The sequence below is a fragment of the Arachis hypogaea genome, chromosome 11 (assembly GCF_003086295.3).
Source record: "Arachis hypogaea cultivar Tifrunner chromosome 11, arahy.Tifrunner.gnm2.J5K5, whole genome shotgun sequence".
Classification (NCBI taxonomy): Eukaryota; Viridiplantae; Streptophyta; class Magnoliopsida; order Fabales; family Fabaceae; genus Arachis; species Arachis hypogaea.
Genome location: NC_092046.1, coordinates 73,726,200 through 73,738,579, shown reverse-complemented (window position 1 = coordinate 73,738,579; position 12,380 = coordinate 73,726,200). Strand labels below are relative to the sequence as shown.

Here is a 12,380-nt window from a genome sequence, read left to right as displayed (position 1 = left end):
GGCCTACTGGGCAACCAGATTCCTAAACTTTGATGCCAGATTAGCTGGAGAAAAAAGATTACTCCAGCTAAATGAGCTAGAGGAATTCAGACTCACTGCTTTCGAAAATGCTAAGCTTTACAAGGAGAAAGAAAAAAGGTGGCATGACAGAAAGTTGTCACCTAGAGTCTTTGAACCAGGACAGAAGGTTCTGCTATTTAACTCTAGGCTCAGATTATTCCCCAGAAAACTGAAATCCCGGTGGAGGGGACCATATGTGATTACAAGCGTGTCACCATATGGCCATGTGGACCTTCAAGACATTGATTCTAATAAGAAGTTCATTGTTAATGGACAGAGAGTCAAGCATTATCTTGACGGCAATGTTGAGCAAGAATGCTCAAGGCTGAGACTAGATTAAAAGCTCAGTAAGGTCAAGCTATTGACATTAAAGAAGCGCTTGTTGGGAGGTAACCCAATGTTATTTAACTATATCTCTTTATTTTCTCTTGCTATTTTATGTTTTTTTAGGTTGATGATCATGTGAAGTCACAAAAAATACTAAAAAATAAAAAACAGAATGAAAAACAGCATTGAAAATAGCACACCCTGGAGGAGAGCAGTCTGGCATTTAAACGCCAGAAACAAGCATCTGTCTGGCGTTTAACGCCAGAAACAAGCACCAAGCTGGCGTTAAACGCCAGGATTGCACAGCAAGGGCGTTTTACACGCCTAATTGGAGCAAGGATGTTAAGTCCTTGACCCCACTTGATCTGTGGACCCCACAGGATTCCCTCAGGATCTGTGGACCCCACAGGATCCCCACCTACCTCACCATTCAAATTCAAACCATTTCCCTCCCAAACCCACCCATTCACACACCTCTATCTCCTCCATCTTCTCCACTTATTTCTTCTTTTGCTCGAGGACGAGCAAACCTTTTAAGTTTGGTGTGGTAAAAGCATTGCTTTTTATTTTTCCATAACCATTTATGGCACCTAAGGCCAGAGAAACCTCTAGAAAGAGGAAAAGGAAGGCAGTTGCTTCCACCCCCGAGTCAAGGGTCCATAGTTCAGTGGTAGAGCATTTGACTGCAGATCAAAGAGCTATGAGGAAGGAGCAACAAAGACAAGGAAGAGACATAGAGGAGCTCAAGAGCACCATTGGTTCTTCAAGAAGAGGAAGACGCCACCCTCACTAAGGTGGACCCGTTCTTTAATCTCCTTGTTCTTATTTTTCTGTTTTTCGTTTACTATGCTTTATGTTTATTTATGTTTGGGTCTTATTACATGATCACTAGTATCTAAGTGTCTATGTCTTAAAGATATGTATGTCCTATGAATCCATCACCTTTCTTAAATGAAAAATGTTTTCTGAAAAAGAAAAAGAAGTACATGAATTTCGAATTTTAAAATAGTTTAATTATTTTGATGTGGTGGCAATACTTTCTGTTTTCTGAATGAATGCTTGAACAGTGCATATGTCTTTTGAATTTGTTGATTATGAATGTTAAAATTGTTGGCTCTTGAAAGAATGATGAAAAAGGAGAAATTATAATTGATAATCTGAAAAATCATAAAAATGATTCTTGAAGCAAGAAAAAGCAGTGAAAAAAAAAGCTTGCAGAAAAAAAATGCGAAAAAAAAGAGAGCAAGAAAAAGAAAAAGCAAGCAGAAAAAGCCAAAAGCTCTTTAAACTAAAAGGCAAGAGCAAAAAGCCAATAGCCCTTAAAACCAAAAGGCAAGGGTAATAAAAAGGATCCAAGGCTTTGAGAATCAGTGGATAGGAGGGCCTAAAGGAATAAAATCCTGTCCTAAGCGGCTAAACCAAGCTGTCCCTAACCATGTGCTTGTGGCGTGAAGGTGTCAAGTGAAAACTTGAGACTGAGCAGTTAAAGTCGAGGTCCAAAGCGAAAACAGAGTGTGCTTAAGAACCCTGGACACCTTTAATTGGGGACTTTAGCAAAGCTGAGTCACAATCTGAAAAAGGTTCACCCAATTATGTGTCTGCGGCATGTATGTATCCGGTGGTAATACTGGAAAACAGAGTGCTTAGGGCCACGGCCAAGACTCATAAAGTAGCTGTGTTCAAGAATCAACATACTGAACTAGGAGAATCAATAACACTATTTGAATTCTGAGTTCCTATAGATGCCAATCATTCTGAACTTCAAAGGATAAAGTGAGATGCAAAAACTATTCAGAAGCAAAAAGCTAATAGCCCCGCTCATCTAATTAAGACTGATCTTCATAGATGTTTTTGGAATTAATTGCATATTCTCTTCTTTTTATCCTAATTTTTTTTAGTTGCTTGGGGAAAAGCAACAATATAAGTTTGGTGTTGTGATGAGCGGATAATTTATACGCTTTTTGGCATTGTTTTTAGGTAGTTTTTAATATGTTTTAGTCACTTTTTCATTATATTTTTATTAGTTTTTAAATAAAAATCACATTTCTGGACTTTACTATGAGTTTGTGTGTTTTTCTGTGATTTCAGGTAATTTCTGGCTGAAATTGAGGGAGCTGAGCAAAAATCTGATTCAGGCTGAAAAAGGACTGCAGATGTTGTTGGATTCTGACCTCCCTGCACTCGAAATAGATTTTCTAGAGCTACAGAAGTCCAAATGGCGCGCTCTCAATTAAGTTAGAAAGTAGACATCTAGGGCTTTCCAGCAATATATAATAGTTCATACTTTGCTCAAGGATAAATGACGTAAACTGGCGTTCAACGCCAGTTCCATGTTGCAGTCTGGCGTTAAACGCCAGAAACAGGTTACAAATTGGAGTTAAACGCCAAAAACAGGTTACAACCTGGTGTTTGACTCCAGAAACAGCCTAGGCACGTGTAAAGCTTAAGTCTCAGCCCCAGCACACACCAAGTGGGCCCCAGAAGTGGATTTCTGCACCATCTATCTTAGTTTACTCATTTTCTGTAAACCTAGGTTACTAATTTAGTACTTAAACAACTTTTAGAGATTTATTTTATACCTCATGACATTTTAGATCTGAAATTTGTACTCTTTGACGGCATGAGTCTCTAAACTCCATTGTTGGGGGTGAGGAGCTCTGCTGTGTCTCGATGAATTAATGCAATTATTTCTGTTTTCTATTCAAACACGCTTGTTTCTATCTAAGATGTTCATTCGCACTTCAATATGATGGAGGTGATGATCCGTGACACTCATCACCATTCTCAACCTATGAACGCGTGCCTGACAACCACCTCCATTCTACCCTCGGTTGAATGAGTATCTCTTGGATTCCTTAATCAGAATCTTCGTGGTATAAGCTAGAATCCATTGGCAGCATTCTTGAGAATCCGGAAAGTCTAAACCTTGTCTGTTGTATTCTGAGTAGGATTCAGGGATTGAATGACTGTGACAAGCTTCAAACTCACAAGGGTTGGGCGTAGTGACAGACGCAAAAGGATCAATGGATCCTATTCCAGCCTGAGTGAGAACCGACAGATGATTAGCCGTGCGGTGACAGCACACCTGGACCATTTTCACTGAGAGGACAGATGGTAGCCATTGACAACAGTGATCCACCAACACACAGCTTGCCATAGGAAGAACCTTGCGTGCGTGAAGAAGAAGACAGGGAGAAAGCAGAGATTCAGAAGACAAAGCATCTCCAAAACTCCAACATATTCTCCATTACTGCATAACAAGTATTTAATTCATGTTCTTTTATTTTTCGCAATCCAAACTGATAATTATAATTGATATCCTGACTAAGAATTACAAAATAACCATAGATTGCTTCAAGCCAACAATCTCCATGGGATTCGACCCTTACTCACGTAAGGTATTACTTGGACGACCCAGTGCACTTGCTGGTTAGTGGTATGAGTTGTGAAAAGTGTGATTTACAATTCGTGCACCAAGAAGCACACTCTCAAGGTGGCAAAAGAGGTGGAAACAAACTCAAAGAGAAGCAAAGAGGATTTACAACCCTGACCTCTTCACACTCAAACAAGAATAACTCGAGCTACAAAGCTCCAAATGAGATGATCTCAGTGCCATTGGAAAGTAGACTTTCATAGCTTTCCAACCATATATAAAACTCTATAGTGGACACTAGATTTGAGGGTGCAAATCATAATTCTTGTCAGCACTACGTACTCGGCGTGGCACGCCAAAACCTGGGCGTGGCACGCTGGGCCAAAATTCCAGCAAGCCTGCCAGACTAACCTCTTCACCTTCAAAAGATCATAACTTGGGCTAGAGAAGTCCAAATGACATGCTTCCAGCGGCGTTGGAAAGCTGAGATCCATAGTGTTTCAATGATATATAATAGTCTATAGTGGGCATCTAATTTGGGGACCCAAACAGATCAATACTTCAGCATGCAAGGTTTTCTAAACGTTCACAAGCCCAAAATGCCACTTCAATGACACTCCACATTGGGTCACTTCTAATACTCCAATTCTTTCATTTATTCTTCAATGTTTTAAGCTTCTATGAAGAGAATTAAAAGTTCACAAGCCCAAGTCAAGCCACAATTGACAATCAATCAAGGCCACAAGAATCATCTAGAAGTAATTAGGAAATTTGCATTTGATTTTGAATTTTATTTGAATTTGTAATTTAGGTAGCTTATAAATAGGACCCTAGATTCATCAATTGACACACACCATAGAGGGGTGGAGGTGACTCAACTCCCCTCTTACTCTCATTCTCTTCTCTTCTTCCATTTCTTTCATATACACTTTTGTAAATATTTAGTTATGAGTTTCTAATTTCCAACATTGGGAAAGAGAGCTCTATTGCTATTTGATGGATTAATTTATTTTTATTCTTCTTCTTCTCTTCATCTCTCATTGATTTACTTGAAGAATTTTTGTTCTTCATGCTTAGCATTCAATTATCTTGGAAAAGAGATTGAATGCAATTGGGTTTTATGGGAACCTTGGAAGAGGAAACATAAAACCATGCTTGAAAATCCTTCTCACACTTGAGTAGATTTGGGTTTTGGTGTTTGGATATGGTGACATATAGTCCTCCCTCTACTTGAATCTATGAGGATGTGTGGTATAATTAGGGACCATTCTTCATCTCTTCTCATGAGCAATTAGACTAAGGAATTGGCTATTGATCAAGATTTGAGAGATTGAATTACCAAGGAATTGGGATTCAATCAATCATGATTGCCTAGAGGTCAATGAGTTGCATGTTTGAAGATGAGATGAAAACTATTGATCCTAAGAATGCAATATCTCTTGATCCAGTGTTAATTTCATTCTTAATTCTTGTTATTCACTTTTTGTCTTTAATTCTTGTCATTTACTTATGCACATTTATGGTTTTATTTACTTTTGCACATTTGTGCCTTCCAAGTGTTTGTAGAAATACTTCACTTGGTTTTACTTTCTAGTCATTTACTTTCTTGCACTTTACTTTCTTGTACTTTAATTTTCAGCACTTTAATTTCTTGTCATTTACTTTCCTTGCACTTTATTGCTTTCCTTTACTTTTATTTCATTTACATTTCCTTGTTGCTTATCACCCAATTATGAATCATCTAACTAGAATAATTAATCAACTGTTTTTTGCTTAATCCGTTAATCCTCGTGGGATCGACCTCACTCTTTGTGAGTTTTATTACTTGATACAACCCGGTGCACTTGCCGGTAGTTAAAACGGAAGAAGTAATATTTTTTCGTCATCAAGTTTTTGGCGCCGTTGCTGGGGATTAATTGTGATTAACAAACTACCGGTTGGTTGATTATCTAGATTAGACATTTTTTCCCGTTTTTGTCATTTACTTTATTTTTTTTATTTCTCTTTTCTTATTGCTAATAAGGTGTTTGTGTATTGCCTCACTAAGAATCCCTCATCTGTGACAATGGGGATTCCAATTTCTTTTGGTGATTATTGTTTGAGACAAAGCATTTCGCAAGAAAAATGGAGTTTACCTCACATGTTGATCATTCACATTACATGGGATATTGCCCACCACCATAAAATGATTCATGTTATTATCCTCATGGTAGATGGGAATATCAACAAGAAATGATGGATCATGATCAATCAACCCAAATGGGATATGCCCCAAGGTCACACAATGATCAAGCAAGTTACATGGGATATTTCCCACCACCACAAAATGATTCATGTTACTATACTAATTGTGGTTGGGGATACCAAGATCAAGGAATGATGGGGTTTGAGCAATCAAACCAAATGGAATACTTCCCAAGGTCTCAAAATGATTCATACTCCTATGAATGGAACAACAATCCAAATTATGATTGGGAAGGCCAAAACCAAAGAGAATTCAATATTTCCTATCCCATCCATCAAGAGCCATCATCCTTAGATGCATTTAAGCAAAATTGTCTTACCTCACCTCCAAATTTTTCATATCAAAATTCTTCACCACTTGAGTTTGCCTCAACACAAAATTCTTTCCAAAATACATACAATTCAATTCATCAACCACAAAATTCCTTTCACAACTCACAAAACTCCTTTCACACTCCTCAAAATGACTTCACCACAACACCCACATATCCATAAAATCATTCTCAACCTTCATCTCTTGAGCTAACATTTGACCAAAGACTTTCAAAACTTGTATCCATGTTTGAGAAACCTTTGAAGGATATGGAAAGCATTATTGAGGGATGGAAGAGGATGAAAAGAAGTATGGAGGATTTCACCCAATGGTCTAGAAATTCTTTTAGAGAACAAGAAACCTCTCTCAAAAACATTGGAATGTATTTAGACCAAATGATAGGTGCAAGAGAGGAATTAGAAAAACAAGAAAAAGAGGCACCCATACCAAGTGAGATTCCAATGAAGAAGGAGGAAGTTGTGACAGTATATAAATCTAGGGCTCCATATCCACAAAGGCTACTAAGGGTGACAAAGGAACATGCAAACTCACTCCCAAAAGAAGCAATGCAAGATCCTACAAAAAAAAGGGAGGAAAACAACCAAGGAAGTCCACACTCCAATGAAGTAGAGAGTTGCATGGAGGATGATTTAGTTGAACCATCAATCCAAGAGGTTCTTGATGAAGAGGACACTCCAACCATCACACAACACCTAAATCTTGCAATCAAGGAAGTGAAGGCAATCAAGGAAAGCACTCAAAGAAGGATTGTGACCAAGAAACAAAAGATAACATCCATGAAAAAGAGAAGGTCAACAAAAAGTAATCCAACCCCCACCCCAACAAGCAAGAGGAATCAAGCTAATAACAAAAAAGGAAGGCTTGTTAGGAGGGAATCAAATCAAGGGGCATCAATTTTCTCCTATTCTCCCTTGAAGTCATTTCTCTTAACCAATTAGAAGAAGAGGAAGAAGATTCAAGAACCAACATGTCAAGCTAATGACATTAAAAGAGCGCTTGTTGGGAGGCAACCCAACCGTTGGTAACATTTTCTTTCTTTGCTTAGTTTACTTTCAATAATTTGGCATATGATTGCATTCTAAGTTTAGTGTTGCATGCAACAATTTGATCTTCAATCTTTAGTGGGTACTTGCATCATTCTAAAATGAAAGTGTCACACTAAGTTTGGTGTTGCCACTTACCTTTCATGCATAGTACCATGCACAACTCACTTATTAATGCAATCATATTGTCTCTTTTCTATATACCTTGATTGTTATCTTTAATTTTGCTTGCTTAAAGACATGCATCACTCACATCTCTTCTTGAAGACATTCATGATTAATCATAAATTCCATCACTACTATTTTACTTGTTGCTTGAGGACAAGCAATCATTCTAAGTTTGGTGTTGGGGAAGGAAGGAATAGGAGGAAAATGACAACAAAGATGAAGATCTACAAGGTGGTTAAGTTTCTTTTTCTCTTATTTATTTCCTATACTTTCAATTGCATGATTGTCTTCCATTTCTTTTATATGCATGTGCGTTCTTCTTTTTGGAAAAGCGTAGTTTTATTTTGAATTGTAACATGTTGCTTTTACATCATAACTACCATCTTGAAATTTGTGAGTCAAAGCAATTAAGCATCATGATCATAAACAAACAAGGTAATTAAAGAAGAGCCTAGCATGAGCATATAAGATTGGAAGGCTAGCATGACTATTATTGCTCAATTGCATTTGAATTTGTTTAATTGAAGTTTTCATCTAGGACATTTTATAAAATTTTTGAAATCATGAAAACCTTGAAGAAGCAAATGCAAATAAGGCAAAAAAAGAAAAAGGGAAAGAATGAGAAAGTTGAAGGCTTTGGGTACCAATGACAATTCAATTGTTAAATACTTGTGGTGTTTATGTATCAAGCAAAAAGCTTAAAAACAAAACACTTAGAGTCAAGGCTAGGCTCAAGTGCAAAGCACTCCCTTAAAGCTCAAGGCTCTAAGCACCAATGATTAGAAGTAAAGAAAAGAAAGAAATGAGCTTCAAGAGTCCTCTAATCAAATGCTTGTGATGCTTATATATCAAGTGGTAATACTTGAAAAAAAAACATTTAGAGTCGTAGCTTTCAACACATGGTGCAAAGCACCCAAAAAGTTAAGCTAAGAAAAGAATGAAAAGCTTGTTTCAAGGAAGGAACATAAAGAAAATGATTTCATAAAATGAGCTAGATAGAAGCATCAATCATTTGAATTTCTTTTGTGATTGTAGCATGCACAAGAAACTAGCCAACCATGAACATAAATATTGCTATTCTTCTCACCTTGGTTTGTCAATCTTTATTGCATGATTCTTTGTTTGCTTGAGGACAAGCAAAGTTTAAGTTTGGTGTTGTGATGACTTGCATCATTTACCCTTTATACCTACGCAAAAGGACCATAAAAAGAGCACATATTCATTGTTTCAAGCAATTTTATGAACTAAATGATAAATATTATGGTACATTGCTTTGAAATGGGTTTGTGTTGAATTTTGTAGGAAATGATAGAAAAAGAAGAAATAAAAAAACTAATAGAAGAAGCACACCCTCAAGGTGGCAAAAGAGTTGGAAACAAACTCAAAGAGAAGTAAAGAGGCTTTACAATCCTGACCTCTTCACACTCAAACAAGAATAACTCGAGCTACAAAGCTTCAAATGAGGTGATCTCAGTGCCATTGGAAAGTCGACTTCCATAGCTTTTCAACCATATATAACACTCTATAGTGGACACTATATTTGAGGGTGCAAATCGTAATTCTTGTCAGCACTGTGTACTCGGCGTGGCACGCCAAAACCTGGGCGTGGCACGCTGGGCCAAAATTCCAGCAAGCCTGCCAGACTGACCTCTTCACCTTCAAAAGATCATAACTTGGACTAGAGAAATCCAAATCACATGCTTTCAGCGGCGTTGGAAAGCTGAGATCCATAGCTTTCCAATGATATATAATAGTCTATAATGGGCATCTAATTTGGAGACCCAAAAAGATCAATACTTCAGCGTGCAAGGTTTTCTAAACCTTCACAAGCCCAAAATGCCACTTCAATGACACTCCACATTGGGCCACTTCTAATACTCCAATTCCTTCATTTATTCTTCAATGTTTCAAGCTTCTATGAAGAGAATTAAAAGTTCACAAGCCCAAGTCAAGCCACAATTGACAATCAATCAAGGCCACAAGAATCATCTAGAAGTAATTAGGAAATTTGCATTTGATTTTGAATTTCATTTGAATTTGTAATTTAGGTAGCTTATAAATAGGACCTTAGATTCATCAATTGACACACACCATAGAGGGGTGGAGGTGAATCCACTCCCCTCTCATTCTCCTTCTCTTCTCTTCTTCCATTTCTTTCATATACACTTTTATAAATATTTAGTTATGAGTTTCTAATTTCCAACATTGGGAAAGAGAGCTCTATTGCTATTTGATGGATTAATTTGTTTTTATTCTTCTTCTTCTCTTCATCTCTCATTGATTTACTTGAAGGATTTTCGTTCTTCATGCTTAGCATTCAATTATCTTGGAAAAGAGATTGAATGCAATTGTGTTTTATGGGAACCTTGGAAGAGAAAACATAAAACCATGCTTGAAAATCCTTCTCACACTTGAGTAGATTTGGGTTTTGGTGTTTGGATATGGTGACATATAATCCTCCCTCTACTTGAATCTATGAGGATGTGTGGTATAATTAGGGACCATTCTTCATCTCTTCTCATGACCAATTAGACCAAGGAATTGGCTATTGATCAAGATTTGAGAGATTGAATTACCAAGGAATTGGGATTCAATCAATCATGATTGCCAAGAGGTCAATAAGTTGCATGATTGAAGATAAGATGAAAACCATTGATCCTAAGAATGCAATATCTCTTGATCCTAGTGTTAATTTCATTCTTAATTCTTGTTATTCACTTTTTGTCTTTAATTCTTGTCATTTACTTATGTCCATTTATGATTTTATTTACTTTTGCACATTTGTGCCTTCCAAGTGTTTGTAGAAATACTTCACTTGGTTTTACTTTCTAGTCATTTACTTTCTTGCACTTTACTTTCTTGTACTTTAATTTTCAGCACTTTAATTTCTTGTCATTTACTTTCCTTGCACTTAATTGCTTTCCTTTACTTTTATGTCATTTATATTTCCTTGTTGCTTATCACCCAATTATGAATCGTCTAACTAGAATAATTAATCAACTATTGCTTGCTTAATCCGTTAATCCTCGTGGGTTCGACCTCACTCTTTGTGAGTTTTATTACTTGATACGACCCAGTGCACTTGTCCGTAGTTAAAACGGAAGAAGTAATATTTTTTCGTCATCACTCTCCTCTGTCAACATCAACCACAGCCCTTGCTGTGGCTAGGAAGGGTCTTCCAAGGATAATGGATTCATCCTCATCCTTCCCAGTGTCTAGGATTATGAAGTCAGCAGGGATGTACAGGCCTTCATCCTTTACTAAGACATTCTCTACAAGTCCATAAGCCTGTTTTATTGATTTTTCTGCCATCTCTAGTGAGATTCTTGCAGCTTGTACCTCAAAGATCCCTAGTTTCTCCATTACAGAGAGTGGCATGAGGTTTATTCCTAACTCCAGGTCACACAGAGCCTTCTCAAAGGTCATGGTGGCTATGGTACAAGGTATTAAGAACCTTCTGGGATCCGGTTTCTTCTGAGGTAATTTCTGTTGAACCAAGGCATTCAGTTTCATGATTGATCCTAGATACTGAGCTACTTGCTCTTCAATAATATCTTCATCCTCAATAGAGGAAGAATCTTCATCAGAGCTCATGAACTGCAGCATTAAGTTCCATGGAATCTCTATGGTCTCTATATGAGCCTCAGATTCCTTTGGTTCCTCAATAGGGAACTCCTTATTGATCAGTGGACGTCCAGCAAGGTCTTCCTCACTGGAAATCACTGCCTTTTTACTCTCTCTAGGTTTGGCCACTTTGGATATAGTTATGGCCTTGCACTCTCTTTTGGGATTCTCTTCTGTATTGCTTGGGAGAGTACTAGGAGGAGTTTCAGTAACTCTTTTACTTAGCTGACCCACTTGTGCCTCCAGATTTCTAATGGAGGACCTTGTTTCAGTCATGAAACTGTGAGTGGTCTTAGTTAGATCAGAGACTATGGTTGCTAAGTCAGAGAAGCTCTGCCTAGAATTCTCTGTCTGTTGCTGAGAAGATGATGGAAAAGGTTTGCTATTGCCAAACCGAATTCTCCCACCATTATTATTATTGAAGCCTTGTTAAGGCTTCTGTTGATCCTTCCATGAGAAATTTGGATGATTTCTCCATGAAGGATTATAGGTGTTTCCATAGGATTCTCCCATGTAATTCACCTCTTCCATTGCAGGATTCTCAGGGTCATAAGCTTCTCCTTCAGAGGAGGCTTCTTTGGTACTGCTGGATGCAGCTTGCATTCCAGTCAGATTCTGAGAAATCATATTGACTTGCTGAGTCAATATTTTATTCTGAGCCAATATGGCATTCAGAGTATCAATCTCAAGAACTCCTTTCTTTTGAGTCATCCCATTATTCACAGAATTTCTTTCAGAAGTGTACATGAACTGGTTATTTGTAACCATCTCAATGAGTTCCTGGGCTTCTGCAGGTGTTTTCTTCAAATGAAGAGATCTACCAGCAGAGTGGTCCAATGACATCTTGGACAATTCAGACAGACCATCATAGAATATACATAAGATGCTCCATTCTAAAAGCATGTCAGAAGGACACCTTCTGATCAATTGCTTGTATCTTTCCCAAGCTTCATAGAGGGATTCACCTTCCTTCTGTCTGAAGGTTTGGACTTCCACTCTAAGCTTACTCATCTTTCGAGGTGGAAAGAATTTGGCCAAGAAAGCATTGATCAACTTTTCCCAAGAGTTCAGGCTTTCTTTAGGTTGTGAGTCCAACCATATCCTAGCTCTGTCTCTTACAGCAAAGGGGAAAAGCATAAGTCTTTAGACCTCGGGATCAACCCCATTGGTCTTAACAGTATCACAGATTTGCAAGAATTCAGCTAAG

The 12,380-nt window shown here is 37.6% G+C and overlaps 1 non-coding gene across 1 annotated transcript; it reads left to right on the top strand.

The window, feature by feature from the left end:
- Positions 1-12,070: 12,070 nt before the first annotated feature.
- On the top strand, positions 12,071-12,178 carry LOC112725114 (small nucleolar RNA R71). Its single transcript, XR_003164242.1, has one exon. It is a non-coding gene; the product is annotated as a small nucleolar RNA R71 (small nucleolar RNA).
- The last annotated feature ends 202 nt before the right edge of the window (positions 12,179-12,380 follow it).